Source organism: Siphateles boraxobius, unplaced genomic scaffold (genome assembly GCF_051911475.1).
Source record: "Siphateles boraxobius isolate OS27281-9 unplaced genomic scaffold, OSU_SipBor_1 90, whole genome shotgun sequence".
Lineage (NCBI taxonomy): Eukaryota > Metazoa > Chordata > Actinopteri > Cypriniformes > Leuciscidae > Siphateles > Siphateles boraxobius.
Window position 1 is genome coordinate 1,847,289 of NW_027509220.1, and position 26,726 is coordinate 1,874,014.

At 37.6% G+C, this 26,726-nt stretch overlaps 1 long non-coding RNA gene across 1 annotated transcript in view; it reads right to left on the minus strand.

Moving 5' to 3' along the window:
• LOC143733087 (uncharacterized) overlaps positions 1–22,763 on the minus strand; it is a 33,795-nt gene extending 11,032 nt beyond the window's left edge. The window contains exons 1-3 of the long non-coding RNA XR_013201266.1: positions 22,481–22,763; positions 22,233–22,380; positions 1,407–1,564 (exon numbers count right to left, since the gene is read on the minus strand). This is a non-coding gene — a long non-coding RNA (uncharacterized LOC143733087). The remainder of the gene's footprint in view (positions 1–1,406; positions 1,565–22,232; positions 22,381–22,480) is intronic.
• Between the last annotated feature and the right edge of the window lie 3,963 nt (positions 22,764–26,726).

Here is a 26,726-nt window from a genome sequence, read left to right on the forward strand (position 1 = left end):
TTTGACAGGAGTAAAAACAAGGCTGTGAGGAATAAATTGCAGCGCGTTGTTTAACATTACAACATACCGATTGTTCAGCTGACAAAATGTCTTTGCGGAAAGAAACTAAGTAGAAAAAAACTTGTAAAGTTGTGATTTGTGAAAATTACATGATCTAGGAGTCTCATTGTAAAGACTAAATCTAGCCTTGTTTTCATCCGTGTTAAATTTAATATGATGTCTCCCAATGCAACCTGCTGTTTAAAGCATTACTCCTGGTCAGAGGCTTCCATATTTAGAAAATAAATAAAGTTATGTTTCAGCTATGTTTAATGGTGCAATGAGAGGGTATTTAGTAGTGTGTAAGCTGGTGCAACCGGCCATGGGGCTTGGGGTTTTGCTAGTTAACTTTAGTTAACCTCTGCTAGTGGATGCTGTAACTACACCACTCTGAAGGCTGAAAGTTTATGAACAGGAATGCATTCAGGATTCAAGCACATACCTGAAACCCTCGCAATCCAGATTCGGTCCAGTTTGTGCCGCTTTAACCTCAGGAAGTCATAGAAATTCCTTGGCCAACATCGAGACCGGAGTCACCTAAGCCACCTCACCCATAATAATCATGAAAACACTCGCATTAAGCAGCACCAGACCATATTCAATCCTGCGTTTCTTACACAGACGAGACAGAGTAGAGTAATATCAGAAAGGGAGATAGGATCTCTGGATCTTTTCTGTGTTTTGACTCCGCTCTAAACACTGGCTCGGGTTTGCATGCTTCTCACCGGACTTCCTCGCCGTGTTTGTTTGGTCAGCACAGCACACTACAGACCTGCTGCAAAACACACCGGCCCACACGCCATCTTTAAGATGCTTATCCAGCTCAGGATGGGAGCAAAATATGAGTACTGTATATGAAAAAGGGGAGCTGTGAGAAAATCATATTGCTTCTCATAAACTTATGAGAGTTATGTATGTGTCAGGTAGCTGAAATTTGTGGAATGATGTAAATTACACTAAAAAAAATTAAGTTGGATTTACTTTCACTCAGAAATTGCTTGAAAATTTTCCCAAATAATTACAAAGATACAGCAAATCATTAAACATGAAAATTAAAAGTATTTATTTTAATGAAATACTATTTTATTGTAAAACACACTCTATTGGAAACATTTTACAACATGGTTCCATTATTTGAGTGCATTAGTTAACATGAACATTAGTTAAATAAATCTAAATATTTATTCTAAATTTATTCTATTAGTCTTAGTTAATGCCAATTTAATTTGACGGAAACAGTAAAAGTAACAGAGTAAACAGAGCCAGGTAATAAACATTAAAATACACACTATTTGCAGACACAATTATAAAGCAGAAAGACAATATTATATCAACATGAAAACACTGTGATCCATTTTTTCACTAACCTTTTGTGTGTAAAAACATCCAATATTTAAATTTTGTCGTCATGACAATGGCAAGGCTGGTAAAGTCATTAATCCTGGTAAGTTTTGCACAATGTCCGTGAAAGGATGCCAAGAAGGAAGGTGTTGCACTGGCAATGTCCATGTTCAAGTACATAGATCTAAAGCAAAAAACAACATTTAAGACATTGCAGGTCATGTAATACAGTTTATTTTATTTTATTTTTACTGGAAGAATTAGTTTAAGCGCTTTAACAAACATTTCGGCCTCCTATTTTCTTCCATTACAGATATAAAAATGATTTGCCAAAAACATATATATATATATATATATATATATATATATATATTTTCTGTGGAAACCGTCTGAATTGCTGTTGATGGAGCTTTATTCACCCGGAAGCCAGAACATTCCTCTAAAGCACTAATCATAGTAAGAATGCAGTAAACGGGTAAGATGGCTTCAGATTACACACTCGGCCCGGAGCTGCTGTACGACTGACTTTCTCTATGAGCTTTCCCACAATCCTCCTCACACATGCTTAATCTCACACCCACTGTGCCAATCCATCATGAATAAAAAAAACTGCACCACAACACCTACAACACTGACACACAGTTGAGTCTGACGAAAGAGAGCAGCAACAATTATTCAACTCCAGAACATTCTCGTCTCATTTGTGGTTTATCATTTTTCATTAAAACTCACTGCAAACCCTAATGCTCAAAACAATGAATTGGTTTGGGTAGGGCAAACTTAAATTAAACAAATTAACTTTCATGAGTATTTAGAACTTTCTTTTTCTTTTGAGTTCACAGAACTGACACATTAAGTAATCTGGAATGTTTAATTGTGTTGAGTTTAATGAACTTCTTTCTTTTAGTTAGTTAGTTTTACAAACTTAAATTTAACTGAAACTGGGCTGTGATTTCCATTTCCCAGCATGCTTTGCTATGGCACTCAAAGGGGAGAGTAAATACTAAAATTAAGTGTTATATTGTGTGTGTGTTTTTTTTTTGTGTGTGTGTGTGTGTGTGTGTGTGTGTGTGTGTGTGTGTGTGTGTGTGTGTGTGTGTGTGTGTGTGTGTGTGTGTGTGTGTGTGTGTGTGTGTGTGTGTGTGTGTGTGCAAGATTAATGTTAAGTGGGAGATATAGGGCCCTATTTTAACGATCTGAAACGCAAGTATCAAACGCAAAACGCAAAACGCAAGTAATTTTGTGGGGGGATCTCAGATCTCGACGCAAATCTAAAATGTGTTTTTCTGAAGTAGCTACATTACTCATAGGTGTGGTTTGGGCGTAACGTGAAATAAACCAATCAGAGCTTCATCTCACATTCCCTTTAAAAGCAGGCGCGCTTGTTCCATGGCAGATTGCTATTATAACGGCGGATATGCCAGACGCACACCAGGAGCGGTTCACACCCGAGGAGCCCGACGTTCTCATCAGGGCCGTAAAAGACAGAGAAGTGACATTGAATGGCGATGGGAGAAACCCACACAAATTAGCTTCGGTTAAACAGGCCTATAATAATTTGGGTAAGCTAGATTTATGCCTATTTTTTCAAATCTTCATGGACACTACAATGATTTCTCGTGTGGTAATATTTTTCCTTGTAATTATGTATGGTTTGCAAAAATGGGAACTGCTGCGTCAGTGTTGTGCACACACACACACGCTACATTATGTCCAAGCATGCGCCCTTAAAATAGCATCTGAATAACGCGCCACTGACTTTAGACGAGGTTTTTCCTAGTTTGTGGCGGAACTGTTTTCTGCAAAATAGCACCAGGGAGCGTTTGCGCCGGAAAACACGTCTCCTCTTTTCCTGAACCGCCCCGGGAGCGCAAGTTCATTCCCTAATTTACCGACGTGCGTCTGTGGAGGGAAAGGTCCGTGCGTCGGGTGCAAAATAGGAATGATATATGCGTTGGTGTACAAAAGTCATTTGCGCTGGATGCAAGATAGGGCCCTTAGTTAGTATAGTGTTTCATGTTTTTTATGCTAATTTAAGAGTTAGCATAACTCTTCTAAGAGTTTCAGTTATATGGGTTTTTTCCAGGGGTTACCATCATGGTGACGAGTGGAGCATGAGCTTGCTTTGAGAACAGATATTAAATGTTAAATGTTATATTGACGTACTAATTCAGCAATTGCTATGTTCAATTAAAGCAATGTGCTATCAATTGACAAGCTTGCATTTACAGAATAGGTATTACAGAATTAACTAAAAATATTCAAATTAAATTACATGTCTGAGTTAGCTTACACAAATATTTAAAGTTAAGAGCAATTAATATGTATGAGTACAAAATAAAAATCTGCTAGTCCTGCTTACTTAAACTTTTGAATTTCATGACTTAAAAAAAATGAGGAAACTAATTTTTTTTAGTTTTGGCAACTTATTCGGATTTACAGTGTTTACATAGAGAAAAACAGAACATGTTTACTGTATGTGTGGGTCATTATGATCAATTTAAAAGTATTCTAAAAAAAAATGTCTTAAAGAAATTAATATTTTTATTCAAGGATTCATTACATTTATCAAAAGTGACAGTAAAGAATGATCAAATAAATGCTGTTTTTTTCAATTAATCAAAGAATCCTGAAAATTAAATATGACGCAGCACAACTGTTTTCAACACTGATAATAATCAGAAATGTTTCTTGAGCAATTATGTTGAAAATTGAGCTTTAAATCACAGGAATAAATTACAGTTTACTATACTGACAAAGAATACATAGTTTTTAATTGTATTAATATTATATATATATATATATTTTTTTTTTTACATTTGAACAGTAGTATATATATAAAGATAGACAATTTCACAACATGAAACAATGAAAGCCAATTAGAATATATTTAGTTTCAAATGTACAGTTCCCTTTCAAGGGAACTCGAGCTGCGTTTGAGACGCGGTGGGAACGCTCTGCGTGATTACGTCGTGAAGCACGTGTAAAATCAGTCCAATGGAAGCCCGCTACGACATAGGTGACGTCATAGACCAGGAAACTATAAAGCAACCCAGAAATCAGACCGCGACAGCTTCTGTACCTTCAGCAAGCGCTCTCTGTATATCTGTCCTTGTCTATTTATTGTTGTCTGTCAAGCCCAATATATATACATATATCTATCACTATGGCGAGTAAGCAAGATTATAGACGGTGTGTTGTTCCCTGCCCTCGTTATATTACGGGTGGGGACACACATCAGCTGTGTATTGTTTGTTTGGGAGTGGAGCATGCCCAGTCAGTCCTCGAGGGGGCTGATTGTGAGCATTGTATGAGTCTATCTATGAAGACTCTCCGCTCTCGCCGATCGTTCTTCGAGGAGGACGGTTCGGTTCGCGCTCCCCGGGGTGCGGGTCCCGCTGCTGCTGAGGCTCAGCGTCGACTTTCATCTTGGGGTTCGCAGATGGATCTAGTAGCGGGGTTTGAGACGGGCCCTGCCCTTTCTCAGCCCTTACCTGCTGGATCCGGTGTCTCTGCCCAGGAAGGAGCCCGCTCTCTGGCTTCTCCTCCCCGGGCTGGGGCACCAATATTGCGGCTATCCAGTTCTGAGGATCTGGATGTCGCGGGTATGGGGGATTTTCAGTGTTCGCCAGCTCATACCCCTGCTGATGAGGAGCTTATGGAGGTTTTATCTCGTGCTGTAGCTAAATTAAATATTGAGTGGCCAGCCGATGACGTTGATGTTGTATCTAGAAAAAGTCTGTTAGATGACCGTTATCTACCATCTAGATCACGACCTCCTCGTCGGGAACTCCCGTTCTTTCCCGATCTCCACACTGAGGTGTCGAGATCATGGATTAAACCGGCATCTTTCAGAGTACATAACCCTCAGACCAGTAATTTTAGTAAAATTCAAGGTATTGAGCACTTTGGTTATTTATCTATGCCTCGCGCGGAAGACACACTAGCGAGTTATCTTTCCCCCGAGTCATCTTCGCCTCTGAAAGCCCTGACGTTACCCACCAAACCTTTAAAAAATACATCTTTATTGGTGGGTAAAGCGTATTCGGCAGCAGGTCAGGTCGCGGCGTGCTTGCACACTATGTCAATTCTCCAAGCATACCAGGCTGACCTGCTGAGGGACATAGACGATTGTGAGGAAGTTAGTGCCGACGCAATTCGAGAATTGCGTCGTACGACAGATCTATCTCTCCGGGCCGCCAAGGAGACGGCCAAGTCTGTGGGCCGCTCTATGGCAGCCTTGGTGGCCACGGAACGTCACTTATGGTTGAATTTATCAGAAATAAAGGATAAAGATAGATCTGTTCTTCTGGACGCACCGCTGTCAACTACAAGTCTGTTTGGCGATACTATAAATTGTGTCGTCGATAGGTTTCAAGAAAATAAGAAACAAGCGGCTGCGTTTCAGAGGTTTCTTCCTCGCCAGTCTAATGTCCCAGAGGCTGCTCGTGGTGTAAAGTCTGAGCAGCCTCGTCCGTCTACGAGCTCCGTTCACAGAGTCCAGCAAAAGAAGAGCGTCGCCGCTCGGGCACCTCCTCAATCTGATGTTCCTGAGTGGCGGTCGCAGCCCAGGCCTGTTAGAGATAGACAAGATCTGAGGGCTGTTATCTCTAAGCGAGCTTGGTCTAAGAAGAAGAAGTCTTGACGCCCAGGCTATCAGGCTTCTGAGGGTGGTCCCCTCCAGGGAGGAAAGATTCCGAGGAACCGTCCCTCCTTGGCACCCTCCGGGGGGCGACTCTCCGAGGAGAGCCGCAGCGTTGCCACTTCGGTTGTTCCCTGCCGGTTCGCCGCTTCAGGGCGTCAAGGTGTCAGCGTCCACGTGCAATCCTCTGAGGAGGGTTGTAGAACGGTCAGTTCGGTTGTTCCCTGCCGGTTCGCCGCTTCAGGGCGCCGAAATGATTGTTCAATCAAATCCAGAGGCCAGTCTCGAGAGACTGGTTCCCTTAGCGGAATTTCTGGGAGCGTGGAAACTTCTGCCAAATATTTCTCTTAGGACCTGCACATAATAGAAAAGGGTTACAGAATTCGGTTCGGTTCTCGTCCGCCCAGATTTCAAGGGGTCCTCCCCACGGTAGTGGACTCACAGCGGGCTCTGGTTATGGAACAGGAAGTAATGACACTTCTTCGAAAAGGGGCTATAGAAAGGGTTTCTCCTCCCAGCATAGAGTCAGGGTTTTACAGCCGTTACTTCGTTGTTCCAAAGAAGGATGGAGGGTTGCGTCCTATTCTAGATCCGCGCCAGTTAAACAGCACAGTTCAGAAACTCAAGTTAAGAATGCTTACACTCAAACAGTTTGTATCACAGATTCAGTTCGAGGACTGGTTTGTCACAATAGACTTGAAGGACGCGTACTTCCATGTATCTATCCATCCTCATCACAGGAGGTTCCTTAGGTTCACTTTCGGGGGTGAAGCATACCAATATCGGGTTCTTCCATTTGGCCTAGGTTTATCTCCCCGCACCTTTACAAAATGCGTGGATGCAGCTCTGGCTCCATCGAGACTCCAGGGCATCCGCGTATTAAATTACATCGACGATTGGTTGATTTTAGCTCAGTCAGAGCAGTTGGCAGTTCAGCATCGAGATGTTGTTCTGTCCCACATAAGGAGTTTGGGGTTGCGGCTCAACACCAAAAAGAGAATGCTCCTCCCCTGTCAGAGGACCACTTTTTTAGGTGTGATTTGGGTTTCGATCACAATGCAGGCACGTCTGTCTCCTGCTCGTATTTCTGCGATTCTCACAGTCGCAAAGAATGTGAAACTAGGCCAGTCACTCACTGTAAAACAGTTTCAGAGACTGTTGGGTCTCATGGCAGCTGCGTCCAACGTTATTACTTTTGACCTTCTGTACATGAGACCCCTGCAGTGGTGGCTCAGGACCAAGGGGTTTTCTCAGAGGGGAAATCCGTTCCGCAAGATCAAGGTCACGCGGCTATGCCTTCGTGCCTTAGTCATGTGGAAGAAACCTTGGTTCCTCGCCCAGGGCCCTGTGTTGGGGGCTTCTTGTCGACGCGTCACGTTTTCGACGGATGCTTCCCTCACGGGTTGGGGGGTGGTCATGAGTGGCCGCTCGGCGCAAGGTCTTTGGCAGGACCATCAACGTTCCTGGCACATAAATCGTCTGGAGTTGATGGCGGTATTTCGGGCTCTCAAATATTTCCTGCCAGACCTGAGAGGCCATCATGTGGTGGTCCGCACAGACAACACTTCGGTGGTCTACTATATCAACAATCAGGGGAGTCTGAGGTCATGTCATCTTTGCAAATTGGCCCATCAGATCCTCCTATGGGCCCAGGGGAAGTTATTGTCGCTCAGGGCGGTATATATCCCAGGGCGTCAGAATGTGGGAGCAGATATTCTGTCGAGACAGGGGCTGAGGCCAGGAGAGTGGAGACTTCACCCCGAAGTGGTGGAGCTCCTGTGGGAAGAGTTCGGTCGTGCTCAGGTAGACCTTTTCGCATCGTCAGATTCAACCCCATTGTCAACAGGGGCTCGTCTGCTACTAGTAGCCCCTTACTGGCCGACCCGAGTTTGGTTCTCGGACTTAGTATCTCTTTTGGACGGCTCTCCAATGGAGATTCCACTCAGGAGGGACCTGCTGTCCCAGGCAGGGGGCACGATATTTCACCCTCGGCCGGAGTTGTGGAAACTGTGGGCCTGGCCTCTGAGGGGGCCCGGCTCAGGGAAACTGGTCTCTCGACCGATGTTGTAGAAACCAATCTTAAATCCAGAGCTCCTTCCGCGAGAAGGCTGTATGCGTTAAAATGGAAACTTTTTACCACTTGGTGTGTTGAACGTCAGTTAGATCCTGTTAAGTGCCCTGCTGGTTCAGTTCTTGATTTTCCGCAAAACAGTTTCTCTGCTAGGTTATCTCCTTCTACCCTAAAGGTTTACGTGGCGGCTACATCGGCCTACCACACGCCTCTGGGGGGTGCTTCTATCGGGAGAAACCCTTTGATTACTCGCTTTCTCCGTGGTACACTGAGGTTGAGACCTGCACTGCACTCTAGAGCACCGGCTTGGGACTTGGCCATTGTACTTGAGGGTCTGGCTTTGGCTACCTTCGAGCCCATCGAAGAGGTTTCAGAGAAATTCTTCACTTTAAAGACTTTATTTCTCCTTGCTATTTCATCTATCAAGAGAATTGGTGTTTTACATGCTCTGTCGGTTGCTCCTTCATGTCTGGAATTTACACCTGGTATGGTGAAAGCATTTCTCTACCCGAGACCGGGTTATATTCCTAAGGTCCCACTGAATGTTGGGGGCCCAATAGTGCTGCAGGCCTTTTATCCTCCACCCTTTATTACCCCAGACCAGGAACAGCTTAACCTGTTATGTCCAGTCTGGGCTTTAGATGCCTACGTTCACAGAGCTGCCCTGTGGCGTAAATCTGAGCAACTATGTGTCTTTTTTGGGTCACTCAAGAGAGGATGCCCTGCATCTAAACAGGTTATGAGTAAATGGATAGTCGAGGCTATTTAATTGGCTTATGAAGCGGCCAGACAGCCTTCACCTATGGCTGTGCGGGGCCCATTATACTCGGAGTATGGCGGCCTCTATGGCCTTAATTTCGGGTGTTTCCCTTCTTGACGTTTGTAATGCGGCAGGATGGTCCTCTCCGCATACATTTGTCAGGTTTTATGACCTTGTCCTCTCCACTCCGGGGGCGAGGTTGCTTGCTTCTTAGTGTGCGCAGGACTTTCACACAGAATGGGCATTTGTCACTATGGCGTAGTGGGTATGGGGTTCCCACCGCGTCTCAAACGCAGCTCGAGTTCCCTTGAAAGGGAACGTCTCAGGTTACATATGTAGCCCTGGTTCCCTGATAGGGAACGAGACGCTGCGTTTGCCTGCCATACTTCCTGCATGCCCTGATCGGCTTGCTTCAGGTTTTTCAGAAGCTGTCGCGGTCTGATTTCTGGGTTGCTTTATAGTATGTCGTAGCGGGCTTCCATTGGACTGATTTTACACATGCTTCACGACGTAATCACGCAGAGCGTTCCCACCGCGTCTCAAACGCAGCGTCTCGTTCCCTATCAGGGAACCAGGGTTACATACGTAACCTGAGACGTTGTTACGAGCAGATTTTTAGACCAATTCGATTTCGCAGAAATAAAACCAATGGACCGACAAAATGTTCTGCCACTTTTCTGTGTCACATACAGTGTTATAACTCTAATACTATAGAATTAAACAGTTAAGTGACAAATTACTACTCATTAAATATGACAAAACCTTAATCATTCTCATTGCATAATGAATCCATTACTCTCAAGTGTTTTTCTGAAGGATTAGTGTCATTTTATCCTTTTAAGTGACATTGGATATGTTTTACAGTGAATCACCGGCTTTGCATTTCGAGAACAGATCATAGATCTGAAAAGCAGAACGTCTGGAAATACTTCCAGAGTATCGCAGACGTAACTCACTATGTACTCTGCCTAAAATATTTGGACTCCAAATATGCCCAAAAATTCCCAGTCTGACTTTGAAGACTCGCACCATCAAAACAAGCGCCACAGCTCTCTAACCTTTCCAATAAAACAATGGCAAAGTTACAAATGTCAGGCGTATTAGGAAACCTCTCTTAGAGGTTTAGCGAATGCATGAGTTATTCAGGCTTTGAAAACCCAAGGACACTGATGTGCACTTCCTAAACATCGACACAGATTATCACCAGCCAACTCTCATTAAAATATGCAAATCTCCGGTCCAGTTACCAACCAGACTGCACGAGTGTCCGTCACATAAAAAACCTCATTATGAGAGAAGTTTCCACTGAAGTGAGAGTATATGATTACAGCTTTGTTTTTATGACTGAAGTACTAGAAAACACTGACTCAATATTCAGATGAAACATCACATCTCATTTCCTCCTGCCATTCAAGCTTCCCGACATGATGAAGGACAGGACTGTGGTCAGAGGCTGTGAACTGAACACTGCGTTAAAAAATACAGGGGTATTGATGACCCTGGACTGTTGTTTGCTGATGTGGTTTATGAAACTTACAGAGAACACATGCTTTCCTGAAGCCTAGAAACAATGGCAAGTTCCCTTTGGTAAACATTTTGGGTGGAAATCACAGGCTATGACACGCTCAGCTCGCGGTCGACAAACGTTTATGGCGGTGACATAATAAATACACAAAGGTCAAGATTTGAAGATCAGGCCAACAATCGGGGAAAGCCTATTAACATTAAACAATCCTTTTTGTCATTCTTATTACATCATGATGGAAAATCTACAGCAGACGGCTGAATCAAATAAGATGAAGCTGAAGGACCATCATTTATAAAGATGCACAGAATGATCCTGAATGTGAATAAATTATATGGACAATTAATAAAATATTGTGACAGTACATTTAAAGAAATGCTCCTAAATACACTGCATTTTTAGAAAGTTTTTAAATTCGCAAATCATCTTAAAAGTGTAGTTAAACAAGCACATGCACACTGAGTATATATACAGTATATATATATAATTCTGGTCAAAGAAATTATTTTATATATGCACGCATGTATATATGCATGTATAAAATGATGTATAAAATTACATGCATACATGAATGTACATACATACCTACATACATACATATATGACCATATCATATATCATTATTAAAATGTGTGTACAATATTATACTTATATATTATAATACATATTATAATAAATTCTATATATCATTATACAGTAAATATAATTTCAAATGCTAAATAAATGTTGTAAACAGCACAGCTTAATTGAAAACAGGTATTTTAAGATTTTATCTTTTATCTTGGTTTTATCTTAATTGTATTTTTTTTTGGTAAATGCAAAATGTATTATTTTATACAATTTGGACAATATAAATAATTTTGGATTTAAAATAGAAAACAATGTTAGAATTTACTTCAAATAGTAATTAACTTCAAAAATTAATAGATATTTATATTTATTAGTTTAAGGATGAATTAAACTAATGAAGAACTAATAAAAAAATGTATTCACACTTAAAATATGCATGCTTCATTTAGCATACAAATATTGTCATGTTGGCTTCTGCCTTTGTAAATAAGGATGAGATCTGATTGTTTGTGCATTTATAAATGAGGATGAGATCTGATTGTTTGTGCATTTATAAATGAGGATGAGATCTGATTGTTTGTGTATTTATAAATGAGGATGAGATCTGATTGTTTGTGTATTTATAAATGAGGATGAGATCTGATTGTTTGTGTATTTATAAATGAGGATGAGATCTGATTGTTTGTGTATTTATTAATGAGGATGAGATCTGATTGTTTGTGTATTTATTAATGAGGATGAGATCTGATTGTTTGTGTATTTATAAATGAGGATGAGATCTGATTGTTTGTGTATTTATAAATGAGGATGAGATCTGATTGTTTGTGTATTTATAAATGAGGATGAGATCTGATTGTTTGTGTATTTATTAATGAGGATGAGATCTGATTGTTTGTGCATTTATAAAAGAGGATGAGATCCGATTGTTTGTGTATTTATAAATGAGGATGAGATCCGATTGTTTGTGTATTTATTAATGAGGATGAGATCTGATTGTTTGTGCATTTATAAATGAGGATGAGATCCGATTGTTTGTGCATTTATAAATGAGGATGAGATCTGATTGTTTGTGTATTTATAAATGAGGATGAGATCTGATTGTTTGTGCATTTATAAATGAGGATGAGATCTGATTGTTTGTGTATTTATAAATGAGGATGAGATCCGATTGTTTGTGTATTTATAAATGAGGATGAGATCTGATTGTTTGTGTATTTATAAATGAGGATGAGATCTGATTGTTTGTGTATTTATAAATGAGGATGAGATCTGATTGTTTGTGTATTTATAAATGAGGATGAGATCTGATTGTTTGTGTATTTATAAATGAGGATGAGATCTGATTGTTTGTGTATTTATAAATGAGGATGAGATCTGATTGTTTGTGTATTTATTAATGAGGATGAGATCTGATTGTTTGTGCATTTATAAATGAGGATGACATCCGATTGTTTGTGTATTTATAAATGAGGATGAGATCCGATTGTTTGTGTATTTATAAATGAGGATGAGATCTGATTGTTTGTGTATTTATTAATGAGGATGAGATCTGATTGTTTGTGCATTTATAAATGAGGATGACATCCGATTGTTTGTGTATTTATAAATGAGGATGAGATCTGATTGTTTGTGTATTTATTAATGAGGATGAGATCTGATTGTTTGTGCATTTATAAATGAGGATGAGATCCGATTGTTTGTGCATTTATAAATGAGGATGAGATCTGATTGTTTGTGTATTTATAAATGAGGATGAGATCCGATTGTTTGTGTATTTATAAATGAGGATGAGATCTGATTGTTTGTGTATTTATAAATGAGGATGAGATCCGATTGTTTGTGTATTTATAAATGAGGATGAGATCCGATTGTTTGTGTATTTATAAATGAGGATGAGATCTGATTGTTTGTGTATTTATTAATGAGGATGAGATCTGATTGTTTGTGCATTTATAAATGAGGATGAGATCCGATTGTTTGTGTATTTATAAATGAGGATGAGATCTGATTGTTTGTGTATTTATTAATGAGGATGAGATCTGATTGTTTGTGCATTTATAAATGAGGATGAGATCTGATTGTTTGTGCATTTATAAATGAGGATGACATCCGATTGTTTGTGTATTTATAAATGAGGATGAGATCCGATTGTTTGTGTATTTATAAATGAGGATGAGATCTGATTGTTTGTGTATTTATTAATGAGGATGAGATCCGATTGTTTGTGCATTTATAAATGAGGATGAGATCCGATTGTTTGTGTATTTATAAATGAGGATGAGATCCGATTGTTTGTGTATTTATTAATGAGGATGAGATCTGATTGTTTGTGCATTTATAAATGAGGATGAGATCCGATTGTTTGTGCATTTATAAATGAGGATGAGATCTGATTGTTTGTGTATTTATAAATGAGGATGAGATCTGATTGTTTGTGCATTTATAAATGAGGATGAGATCTGATTGTTTGTGTATTTATAAATGAGGATGAGATCCGATTGTTTGTGTATTTATTAATGAGGATGAGATCCGATTGTTTGTGTATTTATAAAAGAGGATGAGATCTGATTGTTTGTGTATTTATAAATGAGGATGAGATCCGATTGTTTGTGTATTTATAAATGAGGATGAGATCTGATTGTTTGTGCATTTATAAATGAGGATGAGATCTGATTGTTTGTGTATTTATAAATGAGGATGAGATCTGATTGTTTGTGTATTTATAAATGAGGATGAGATCCGATTGTTTGTGTATTTATAAATGAGGATGAGATCTGATTGTTTGTGTATTTATAAATGAGGATGAGATCTGATTGTTTGTGTATTTATAAATGAGGATGAGATCTGATTGTTTGTGTATTTATAAATGAGGATGAGATCTGATTGTTTGTGTATTTATAAATGAGGATGAGATCTGATTGTTTGTGTATTTATAAATGAGGATGAGATCTGATTGTTTGTGTATTTATAAATGAGGATGAGATCTGATTGTTTGTGCATTTATAAATGAGGATGAGATCTGATTGTTTGTGTATTTATAAATGAGGATGAGATCCGATTGTTTGTGTATTTATAAATGAGGATGAGATCTGATTGTTTGTGTATTTATCAATAAGGATGAGATCCGATTGTTTGTGTATTTATAAATGAGGATGAGATCTGATTGTTTGTGTATTTATAAATAAGGATGAGATCCGATTGTTTGTGTATTTATTAATGAGGATGAGATCTGATTGTTTGTGTATTTATAAATGAGGATGAGATCTGATTGTTTGTGCATTTATTAATGAGGATGAGATCTGATTGTTTGTGCATTTATAAATGAGGATGAGATCTGATTGTTTGTGTATTTATAAATGAGGATGAGATCCGATTGTTTGTGTATTTATTAATGAGGATGAGATCTGATTGTTTGTGCATTTATTAATGAGGATGAGATCTGATTGTTTGTGTATTTATAAATGAGGATGAGATCTGATTGTTTGTGCATTTATTAATGAGGATGAGATCTGATTGTTTGTGCATTTATAAATGAGGATGAGATCTGATTGTTTGTGTATTTATAAATGAGGATGAGATCCGATTGTTTGTGTATTTATTAATGAGGATGAGATCTGATTGTTTGTGCATTTATAAATGAGGATGAGATCTGATTTTTTGTGTATTTATAAATGAGGATGAGATCCGATTGTTTGTGCATTTATAAATGAGGATGAGATCTGATTGTTTGTGTATTTATAAATAAGGATGAGATCTGATTGTTTGTGTATTTATAAATGAGGATGAGATCTGATTGTTTGTGTATTTATAAATGAGGATGAGATCTGATTGTTTGTGTATTTATAAATGAGGATGAGATCCGATTGTTTGTGTATTTATAAATGAGGATGAGATCTGATTGTTTGTGTATTTATAAATGAGGATGAGATCTGATTGTTTGTGTATTTATAAATGAGGATGAGATCCGATTGTTTGTGTATTTATAAATGAGGATGAGATCCGATTGTTTGTGTATTTATAAATGAGGACGAGATCTGATTGTTTGTGTATTTATAAATGAGGATGAGATCTGATTGTTTGTGTATTTATAAATGAGGATGAGATCCGATTGTTTGTGTATTTATAAATGAGGATGAGATCCGATTGTTTGTGTATTTATAAATGAGGATGAGATCTGATTGTTTGTGTATTTATAAATGAGGATGAGATCCGATTGTTTGTGTATTTATAAATGAGGATGAGATCTGATTGTTTGTGTATTTATAAATGAGGATGAGATCTGATTGTTTGTGTATTTATAAATGAGGATGAGATCTGATTGTTTGTGTATTTATAAATGAGGATGAGATCTGATTGTTTGTGTATTTATAAATGAGGATGAGATCTGATTGTTTGTGCATTTATAAATGAGGATGAGATCTGATTGTTTGTGTATTTATAAATGAGGATGAGATCCGATTGTTTGTGTATTTATAAATGAGGATGAGATCTGATTGTTTGTGTATTTATCAATAAGGATGAGATCCGATTGTTTGTGTATTTATAAATGAGGATGAGATCTGATTGTTTGTGTATTTATAAATAAGGATGAGATCCGATTGTTTGTGTATTTATTAATGAGGATGAGATCTGATTGTTTGTGCATTTATTAATGAGGATGAGATCTGATTGTTTGTGCATTTATAAATGAGGATGAGATCTGATTGTTTGTGTATTTATAAATGAGGATGAGATCCGATTGTTTGTGTATTTATTAATGAGGATGAGATCTGATTGTTTGTGCATTTATAAATGAGGATGAGATCTGATTTTTTGTGTATTTATAAATGAGGATGAGATCCGATTGTTTGTGCATTTATAAATGAGGATGAGATCTGATTGTTTGTGTATTTATAAATAAGGATGAGATCTGATTGTTTGTGTATTTATAAATGAGGATGAGATCTGATTGTTTGTGTATTTATAAATGAGGATGAGATCTGATTGTTTGTGTATTTATAAATGAGGATGAGATCCGATTGTTTGTGTATTTATAAATGAGGATGAGATCTGATTGTTTGTGTATTTATAAATGAGGATGAGATCTGATTGTTTGTGTATTTATAAATGAGGATGAGATCCGATTGTTTGTGTATTTATAAATGAGGATGAGATCCGATTGTTTGTGTATTTATAAATGAGGACGAGATCTGATTGTTTGTGTATTTATAAATGAGGATGAGATCTGATTGTTTGTGTATTTATAAATGAGGATGAGATCCGATTGTTTGTGTATTTATAAATGAGGATGAGATCTGATTGTTTGTGTATTTATAAATGAGGATGAGATCCGATTGTTTGTGTATTTATAAATGAGGACGAGATCTGATTGTTTGTGTATTTATAAATGAGGATGAGATCTGATTGTTTGTGTATTTATAAATGAGGATGAGATCTGATTGTTTGTGTATTTATAAATGAGGATGAGATCTGATTGTTTGTGTATTTATAAATGAGGATGAGATCTGATTGTTTGTGTATTTATAAATAAGGATGAGATCCGATTGTTTGTGTATTTATTAATGAGGATGAGATCTGATTGTTTGTGTATTTATAAATGAGGATGAGATCTGATTGTTTGTGTATTTATAAATGAGGATGAGATCCGATTGTTTGTGTATTTATAAATGAGGACGAGATCTGATTGTTTGTGTATTTATAAATGAGGATGAGATCTGATTGTTTGTGTATTTATAAATGAGGATGAGATCTGATTGTTTGTGTATTTATAAATGAGGATGAGATCTGATTGTTTGTGTATTTATAAATGAGGATGAGATCTGATTGTTTGTGTATTTATAAATAAGGATGAGATCCGATTGTTTGTGTATTTATTAATGAGGATGAGATCTGATTGTTTGTGTATTTATAAATGAGGATGAGATCTGATTGTTTGTGTATTTATAAATGAGGATGAGATCTGATTGTTTGTGTATTTATAAATGAGGATGAGATCTGATTGTTTGTGTATTTATAAATGAGGATGAGATCTGATTGTTTGTGTATTTATAAATGAGGATGAGATCTGATTGTTTGTGCATTTATAAATGAGGATGAGATCTGATTGTTTGTGCATTTATAAGCCAGGCCCCAGTATTATGCAGCATTGTTCAGTAATCGGGAATGGAAAGCATGAAACCAAGGTCTGACCACTATCTCACAGGTACAAAACACACAACAGTGAAGAGCATTGTTTGACAGAGAAACGTGACACTTTGTTCTGGAAAGTTTGTTTTCTTCAAATCATGAAGAACCAAAACCCAGAAACAATCAAAGGGGAAGAGGTCTCAGCTGCCAGTGTCCGGCCGGAGGAATGTCCCGAAAGACCGCGGTAAACTGATGTCTCACTGCATGTGCTTTTACACCTCAACCTTGCTCTCTCTCTCTCTCTCCCTCTCTCTCCCTCTCTCTCCCTCTCTCTCCCTCTCTCTCTCTCTCTCTCTCTCTCTCTCTCTCTCTCTCTCTCTCTCTCTCTCTCTCTCTCTCTCCCTCTCTCTCTCTCTCTCTCTCTCTCTCCTCTCTCTCTCTCTCTCTCTCTCTCTCTCTCTCTCGCTCCCTCTCTCTCTCTCTCCCTCTCTCTCCCTCTCTCTCGCTCCCTCTCGCTCCCCCTCTCTCTCTCTCTCTCCCTCTCTCTCCCTCTCTCTCGCTCCCTCTCGCTCCCCCTCTCTCTCTCTCTGTCTCTCTCTCTCTTTTTCTCTCTCTCGCTCTCTCTCGCTCTCTCTCGCTCTCTCTCGCTCTCTCTCGCTCTCTCTCTCCCTCTCTCTCTGTCTCTCTCTCTCTCTCTCTCTCTCTCTCGCACAAATTTCTTTCAGCAATAACAATCTCCAGCCTTTGCTTTCTCTTCTCGGTAGCACACTAATAAAACTCAAGGCAATGCACTTCACTTACACTAGCCTCTGCATTGAGTGCTTACAAGTGCAAATATACATTAAAAAAAATGCACAATTCATGAGACTTGCCAAACTCAGTACACCTAGGAGACCCAGATGACACACACACACACACACACACACACACACACACACACACACACACACACACACACACACACACACACACACACACACACGTTTGGGGTAAATAAGAAATGTTTAATGTTTTTGAGAAAAGTCTCTTCTGCTCACCAAGGCTGCACTTATTTGATACTTCAGTGTCACATGATCCTTCAGAAAGCATTCTAATATGATTATTTGATGCTCAAGAAATATTTATGATTGTTATCAATAAATTATCAGTATTACCATTGAAACATAAAAAAATTAAAAAAATTAAAAAATCGGGATAAAAGTTAAATACTTTTTCAAGGATTCTTTGATGAATAGAAAGTAAAAAAACAGAATTTGTTTGAAATTTAAATATTTATAAAATCTTTTTTTGAAAATAAAATGACTTTAGTGTCTCTTTTGTTAAATGTATCTATATATATATATATATATATATATATATATATATAGTAACACATAGTATATAAAAATCAACCCTCATTTGTTGTATGTCCCTATAAAACAAAAAGTATAAAAGTTTTAAAAGTGCTCAAACACTTTAAAAACACTCTTCACAGATAAATGTGAACATCTGTGGGAGGAGGCTGTATACTTCCAGAAGTGATTCAGGGTTAAAACACAAAATGACCTTAAACATACAATATAATCACTTTTCCACTCTCGCTGATAGTTGAGTAAACGCTCTTATCACTGCGCTGACTCATTATGCCATTATCATTGACTCGAGTCGAAGTCAAGGCATTGCCTCATAAAGTAGGCCGGTCAGTCTGAGGAAACACTGCTGTTTGTGTGACTTACTGTACTACTGATGTAATGCACATATGCATTTCAGTTAGCTATATATTAAATGAATTCTACGGAGCCCCTAAAAGGACATAATGATTAGATGGTAGAAAATTAGATGGTAGAAAAAAATATAGGGGGGGGGGTTTGAGTTTTTTCCTCCAAACTCATATTTTGTTTCATCACCATGTCCCTAAGTTTAGGGGTTCGGTAGAATTCGTTTAATTTATATAGTTAAATTACATGCATTTCGGGTAAACGTAGCTATTTGACTGAAATATAGTATGAAATTAATCAAAGCAATATACATATATACACACACACACACACACACAAAAAAAAAATAAAAAAATAATACATACATATATATATATATATATATATATATATATATATATATATTCGTTACATTTATATAGTGCTTTTCTCTGCCTTCAAAGTGCTTTACATGAAAGGGGGAATCTCCTACACTGTGTATATATATCATCATATAAAATAAATGTAAAGTTCAACAGCTCATATAACATATAATCCCAAACTGGGGAATAGAAAGAAAATATGGATAAAGGGAAACGAGAGAAAACTCAACCTTTTTGTATTTTCTGTGGAACATATCAAATAACTAATACTCTGCAGGAGCTGAACACATTATATGTGGTGCCATAAATGATATTAAAATAACAGATTAAAACCGGTTTATTAATAACAGGTTAAGTCGGTTTCATGAGCTTAAGGGGAGTTATTGATAAAGCCTGTGGAGCTGAGTTGGTCTGAACGCAGCACAACTTAAAATAGCACTTCAACACAAACAGATTTGAGTCATTTTGATGTGTAAATAGCAGCCCACACTTTAGCCTGATTAGGAACAATAAAAAAAATAACTGTTAAGTTGTGGTCACTAAAAAAAAAAACATGTTCCTCATTGAGATAACTTTGAATTTATAAGCCTGGAAGTACTTTCACTGAAACCGATTCTGCCAGTGATTTTAGAGCCGGCGGCAGGAACAATACCGTTCTGTTTGTCCCTGTTGAACAAGCATTACTCTTCCTGCTACAGCATTATCCAATGAAAACACAGGCCAGTGACGTCTCACAACACTGATGATGTCATCTCATTACAGAGGTCCATCTGCTTTTATAGATGTTTGCTTTCTGTGACTGCACCAGTCGCTTCTTTTATAGACAAACAAAAGTCGTCTGAGCGCATCCATGATGTCATAGCTGACGTGATCTCGGGATGATAACTGAGGTTTCTGTATGGGAGAGAAGGCACGGGAAATGGGAAAATGAGTGCAAAATGTATAATGCGTAATTAAAGCCGATAATTAGGGATGATTGGATAAAATTTCTTGAGGAGATCCAAAGTCTTAGACCACCACAGTAACACGCGTAAATAAGTCCACAGCGATGACGTATTCAAAAGAAAATGCATAATCCCACATCCTACTTTAAAGAAAGATTGAAAATCCATGCCAAAATCAAGTTGACTGAACTCCAACCAGTCATTTATTAACAAACGAGCATAAAAAAAGTCAGAGTTACAGTTTACCGTTGTCTATCAGAGCTCAACAAAGACAGTCTGGTACCGCTGGACACACACGTGATCATACGCATCAGGGCCTTTAATAGTGTGGCTTCAGACTAATCAAATCAAAGCAAACAAATGAGATATTGCCTGCATGATATTGGATTGAGAGATACAAGTAAAGTGACTTTTAGCTGAGGACGGGTTGCAGGGAGACAGCACTGATTTCAGAAAACCTGTGGGAATGACTAATGCTTGAGTCTGATGGATATTTATAGAAAGAAACTGGAGTTCAAACTGAGTCCTGTGCATCCACACGACCAGTCAAAAGTTCGGGTGACACTTTATTTTAAGATGTCCGTAACTGTAAAAAATAAACCGTATTTTTTACGGTAAAAAAACGGCAGCTGTGGCTGCCAGAGCTTTACAGTCAAAAATACGGTAGCAACATTATTGGTTTACAGACTTAACTTAAAATTTACAGTAATAAACCGTATTTCATTATCTGATATAGTGTTAACTTACCGACCTATTGAAGTATTAATATCTGTTTTGTACCATTGTAAAACACTGACAACCAACAATCACAGCAGTGATGAAAGTCACATGATCAATCAAAGCTCATCACAAGCACCACGTCAACAAGAAAGTTAACACTATTATATAGAAGCTGCACAGTGTCCTTCGCACAAACATTAAACACCATCATGGTAACACACATGAAATTTTAAAAATACAATAAACATTAATTTAACAACATTAAATGTAACATAAAACCCTAATGTACATAACTGATTAGACAAAACAGTTGAAGAAACAGTTATTTCAACAAAAATACATCAAATGTGAAGTGTCACGCAGGGAATTGTGGGAATGTCAATGAGTGGTGTTTTTCACTTTCAAAAAACTATAAATTTAACCGTATTTTACGGTAAAATTACATTAAATGTACCATTAGATCTATCACAGTTATTTACTGTATATAGTAAGGCAACTTTCTGTTAACCAATTAACAGTTTTTCACTGTAGCATTTTTATAGTCTTTTACCGTTAAATTCACGATAATTTTTTACAGTGTTGTTACAATGTCACTTTACATTTAAGTGGTATAATATCAATTAACAACATGTACTTACTATGTAACTAGGGTTAGGATGAGGGTTTGGTTTAGGGTTATTTGCATGTTATTGTGCATAATTTACTGTAATTATTACAGTACATGCATGTAACGTGTAACAAGGACACTAAAATAAAGCGTGAACAAAGTTTGAAATAATTAAGACTATGTTTTAACAAAGTCTCTTCTGCTCACCAAGGCTGCATTTGTTTGATGAAAAAATCAGTAAAATTATTCCATTTAAAATAACTGTTTTCTGTGTGAATATATGTTAAACTGTAATTTATTCCTGTGATAAAAGCTGAATTTTCAGCATCATTACTCCAGTCTTCAGTGTCACATGATCCTTCAGAAATCATTCTAATATGATGATTTGATGCTCAAGAAACATTTATGATTATCAATGTTTAAAACAAGCATTCACAAGCATTCAAGTCTTAGGTAAGTAAACAAATAAAAGGGGAAAAGAAATGAATACTTTTATTCTGCAAGCACGCAATAAATTGACCAACAGTGACAGTAAAGATATTTATAATGTTACAAAAGATTAAATTTCAAATAAATGCTGTTCTTTTGAACTTTTTTATCCATTGAATAATCTGTGTGTGGGTGGGGGAATATTTTTGTGTATTTTTGTTTACACAAAAATATGAAGCAGCAGCAAAAACACTGATAATAATAAAAACCATTCTTAAGAATCGAGCACCAATAATAATTTGAGCAGCAAATCATAATATTACAATGATGTCTGATGGATCATGTGACACTGAAGAAAACTTTCGATACTGTATCTGTCGAGAACCTGCTGCCACTAACCTGGTTAGTTCTTGCTCAGAAGCAGCGTCAGGCAAAGTGATAGTGGCTTTCGATTCTGGAAAACTTTTACTTGTAACTTGCATCAGAAAGTCTGCGAAGAGTCCGTGGGCGTCCCGTCAGCTTGAGCACATTCCTGCCAGAAACCCTGCTAAAAACCACACATTACATCAGTGAGCGATGGCCCTAAAGAACTGTTTTCTAGCATAAACACCCACACACACACACACACACAGACATTCAGAACTTACATACAAACAAGTCTCCTCCAGCTGTGTGACCTTTGCACACGAAAGGTCACCGTCCTGTCCTTGCGGTCACCTGTTATTTCAGTTTCCGTCATTGATAATGATGTAATTGACCCACTGACCCCAGAATTAACCTTTAACCCGTGTTGCCTGACATAACGGAACCATCACCTGAAATCCCATGACCCTTCTTTTAGGCCAGGAAGTGATGTTTCTATTTTAGGAGGCCAGATGAGGCCAATATGTGTTTTGTTTTTTTCCCCTAGGCTTCTCGATACTGATAGTATCCATTTCCAGTTCAGCTAAAACGGAAAATTCTGTCATCATTTACTCGTTCTAAACCTGTATGACTCACTTTCTTCTGTGGAACATTAAAGAAGATAGTTTGAAGAATGTTCACTTTCATTCACATTCATTTCACTTTCGTTCACTTCATTTCCCTTACAATGTACAATATAACAATTTTGTGCATTCATATGCTGTTGAATCAGATGAGATGGTTACAAAAACTTACATTTGAGTTTCTACAGGCTTCAGATGATTAAATAACATTTATTATGATTTTTTTTTAGGGTTTGCATTGCCTTTCATTTTAATGCTGAAAAGTAGTGTAGATTTGAAAGGATTTTTCCACAGAAATTGCTTGTAAAGTTCACAAATTAGGTAACACTTTATTTTACAGTGTCCTTGTTACATAATTTACATGTACTTACCATAGTAATAACAGTAAATTATGCATAATTACATGCAAGTAACCCTCAAACAAATCCTAATCCTACCCTAACCCTATAGTAAGTACATGTAGTTGCTTAATATTACTCAGTACTTAAATATACAATAACACTGCAACAATCACACCTTAAAATAAAGTGTATCAACAAATTATTAGAAAGAAACGGCACGTTACATTGAATTAAACATGACATTTTTAAGTTAAAAAAGACTGAAATAGTATTTTCTTGTAATGCGTACTCCAATAATCTTTGTTTATACAACTTCGAAAACGCAGTGAACGACTACATTTCTATGTTTTTAACAAAACAACAAATAGAAAATGGGGTGTTAAAAAAACAGACAGCATCAAGATAGCATGCATTCATAAAGAAAAGAACAAAAATAGTTCTAGACTGTAAAGTTGCCAACTGATTACATTGATTATTCAAACAAATGAAGCAAATAATTAAGCAGGATCTTAAAAGGAACATCTCTGAATCGGATTTAATAACTGAATGAACTTTTTTATTCACCGGGGAACTTCTAATAAGCGACTCGCGGATCGAATGACAAAACGGAGCAAGAGGACAATCCGAGCAATTTCAGGGTCTTGCTGATAATAATCCGAGCAGCTTCGGCTTTCCGGCACGGCGAGACCAACAAAGCTTTCTTTGAACAGAGCTAGAGAGCAACATCTCAGTCTCAGTTATTATAATCAAGGCCTTTAAAATGAAGAGGGCAGAAACAAGGCTCTCCTGAACGCTTATCCTAACGCTTCATTGTGTTTTTCGAGCAGAACCAGCGTTGTTGTACACTTAACTCAGAAAAACACCTCCACGCAGGAGGGCGGAACGGATGGATTATGGGATTTATCCAGGAGTCATTTCTTACCGAGTAACAGGACTCCGTGGCAGGAGGACAGGCAAAATTGCGGCGAGGTAGACGTTAAACGCTGGAAAATTAGGGAGGGGTAACACTATCTACCCACTTACAAATGTCCGATAATCCGGTACATGTGCAGGCCACTGAGGAGATACTCTCCCTTTTAAGCCCCCTTGTCAGTCCCAGCAGATCTTACAGCATTTGGCATGAACACAAAGTCACATGCAATTAAGTTTGCAATCCTGACAAAGCCTCTCTAGGGATGCGGGAACCACAAAAGTGGGAAACTCCTATTTGTTGGGTTAGTAGCAAGCAATGCAAGACACTGTGATTCAGAGTGATGCAGCAGAAGTGAGTATTAGCCCTTTTAATCCGGGCTTTAAGCGCTGGCCCTTCTTACATATGCAAGTGGAGGATGAAATGGCAAATATCTGATGGCTGACTGAATCCCTTCATTAATCAAACGCCTCTGACGTCAATCGTGTAGAGTAATAGCATCCAGCAAAAGAGAAAGCATCAATCTGCAATCATTAAAAAGCCATGCTTAAATAATGATTTATGAAACTCATCTGTAATAAGTATGATAACACTTCTGCATGCTCTATTATAGATTATTATGGTGTAAAATGAAACTAAATAAATGTTCGTTATGCCATGAGGATTATTTTTATGTAAATGTTTGCATGCAAATGGACTGCGGTTACGGTTTGCAGTTGATGCTATATGAGCGTCAGCGGCAGAGATTTCACTCGTTTTCACTGCTTTTAGTTTGAATAAATACTGAGACATAGAATATCAATTAATTTACAGAATCCGAAATGCAAACCTAGAAATGCATTTAAATAAATACATACATAAAATGTAAAAAAAAGAACAAAAAGATAAATAAATAAATGTAAGAAAAAAAACATAAATAAATAAATAAATAAAAATGCAAGAAAAAGATAAATAAATAAGGAAAAAGGGAGAAAAAGATAAATAAATAAATGTAAGAACAAAAATATAAATAAATGCAAGTGAGAACAAAAAGATAAATAAATAAATGTAAGAACAAAAAAATGCATAAATAAATAAATAAAAATGCAAGAAAAAGAAATAAATAAGTAAGAAGTGTGAAAAATATAAATAAATAAATGTAAGAACAAAAAGATAAATAAATGCAAGAGAGAACAAAAAGATAAATAAAGAAATAAATGTGAGAACAAAAAGATAAACAAGCAAATAAATGTCAGGCCATTCTTGATATTGCAGCATCATATTAAAAAGAGAAGCGCTGCCACTGGTCTATATTTATACTGTCCTTGCTTTCACATTCTAAATGATCTTTACCTAAATGTCCCAAGTCCTGTCAGTTTTAGTTTTTACAGGATAATTTACATGAGAGAAGGACGCAAGCTGAAGACGCCACAGCTCTGGAATATTCTCCAGTGTCCTGTGAAAAACAGCAGCTCCTGTCCAGGGCCTAGGGGAAAATCTGTCTCTATTTTACTTTCCGAGAGCCAGGTGAAGAAAGAGGGATAAATGGGAGTCATAATGGGAGTCATAATTTCCCGTCGGCGACAGCAGAAGACAGGACGGAGTGTGTCATGTGTGATGACAGAGACTACAGCATCCTAAAGAAAACCGTGCACGAGGATGATGTCGTCTGTGTGTGTGTGTGTGTGTGTGTGTGTGTGTGTGTGTGTGTGTGTGTGTGTGTGTGTGTGTGTGTGTGTGTGTGTGTGTGTGTGTGTGTGTGTGTGTGTGTGTGTGTGTGTGTTGGACGCTGAACAGAAGCAGGAGATCTGGTCAGTGTACGTGTACGTGAGCGGGTCACACACACATCCACCTCATTTATTACTAAGTGACAGTTCCACACTAAACTAAATGAGGCTTGACCTGCCGCCTGCGTGTTTATGCATTCATTCAAATGTCTTAATTGCGTGTGTGAGATCAAGTACATAATGCATGGATGGGAAGGCCTCAAAGAGAGTCCGCGTGCCTGGGTGTGGCCGAGTGTGTGTGTGTGTGTGTGTGTGTGTGTGTGTGTGTGTGTGTGTGTGTGTGTGTGTGTGTGTGTGTGTGTGTAACACAGCCGCCCCTCATTTATGAACGGCCATCTCTCCAAACCACACCAAACGCCGCGGGCTTGTGGAAGCATGAAAATGCACAGAGCGCTCATAACATTTTCCACCATGTGAACTTTTGTTTTGTTTGACACTGCTGTTGTAATATGTGTGCATGGCTTATTTTCATTTGGAAATTTCTCTGGCTTGTTTGTCGCATCGGGTTTTGGGATTTTTTTCCTTCACCCCAGCACCACAATGCTGACATAATTCAAAATAATTGCAGAATGTGCTAATTAGTAATTAATACTGCAATGTATGAGTTTATCTTATGATTCAAATGAGCAGTGGAAACCAAACCAGGGTTGTTATAGTTAACTAAAACCATAAAAAAGTATTTCATTACTTAAAAAAAAAAGTTACCTGAAAAATAAATAAATAAATAAATAAATAAATACATAAATGTTAACTGAAATAAAAAAGTAAATAAATGTAAGAGCAAAAATATAAATAAATGTACAAAATTAAATATAAATAAAGCTATTTTGCAAAGGCAACATTTCTCATTTTCTAGTTTAACTTGATGTACTAAAATAACTTAAACTCAA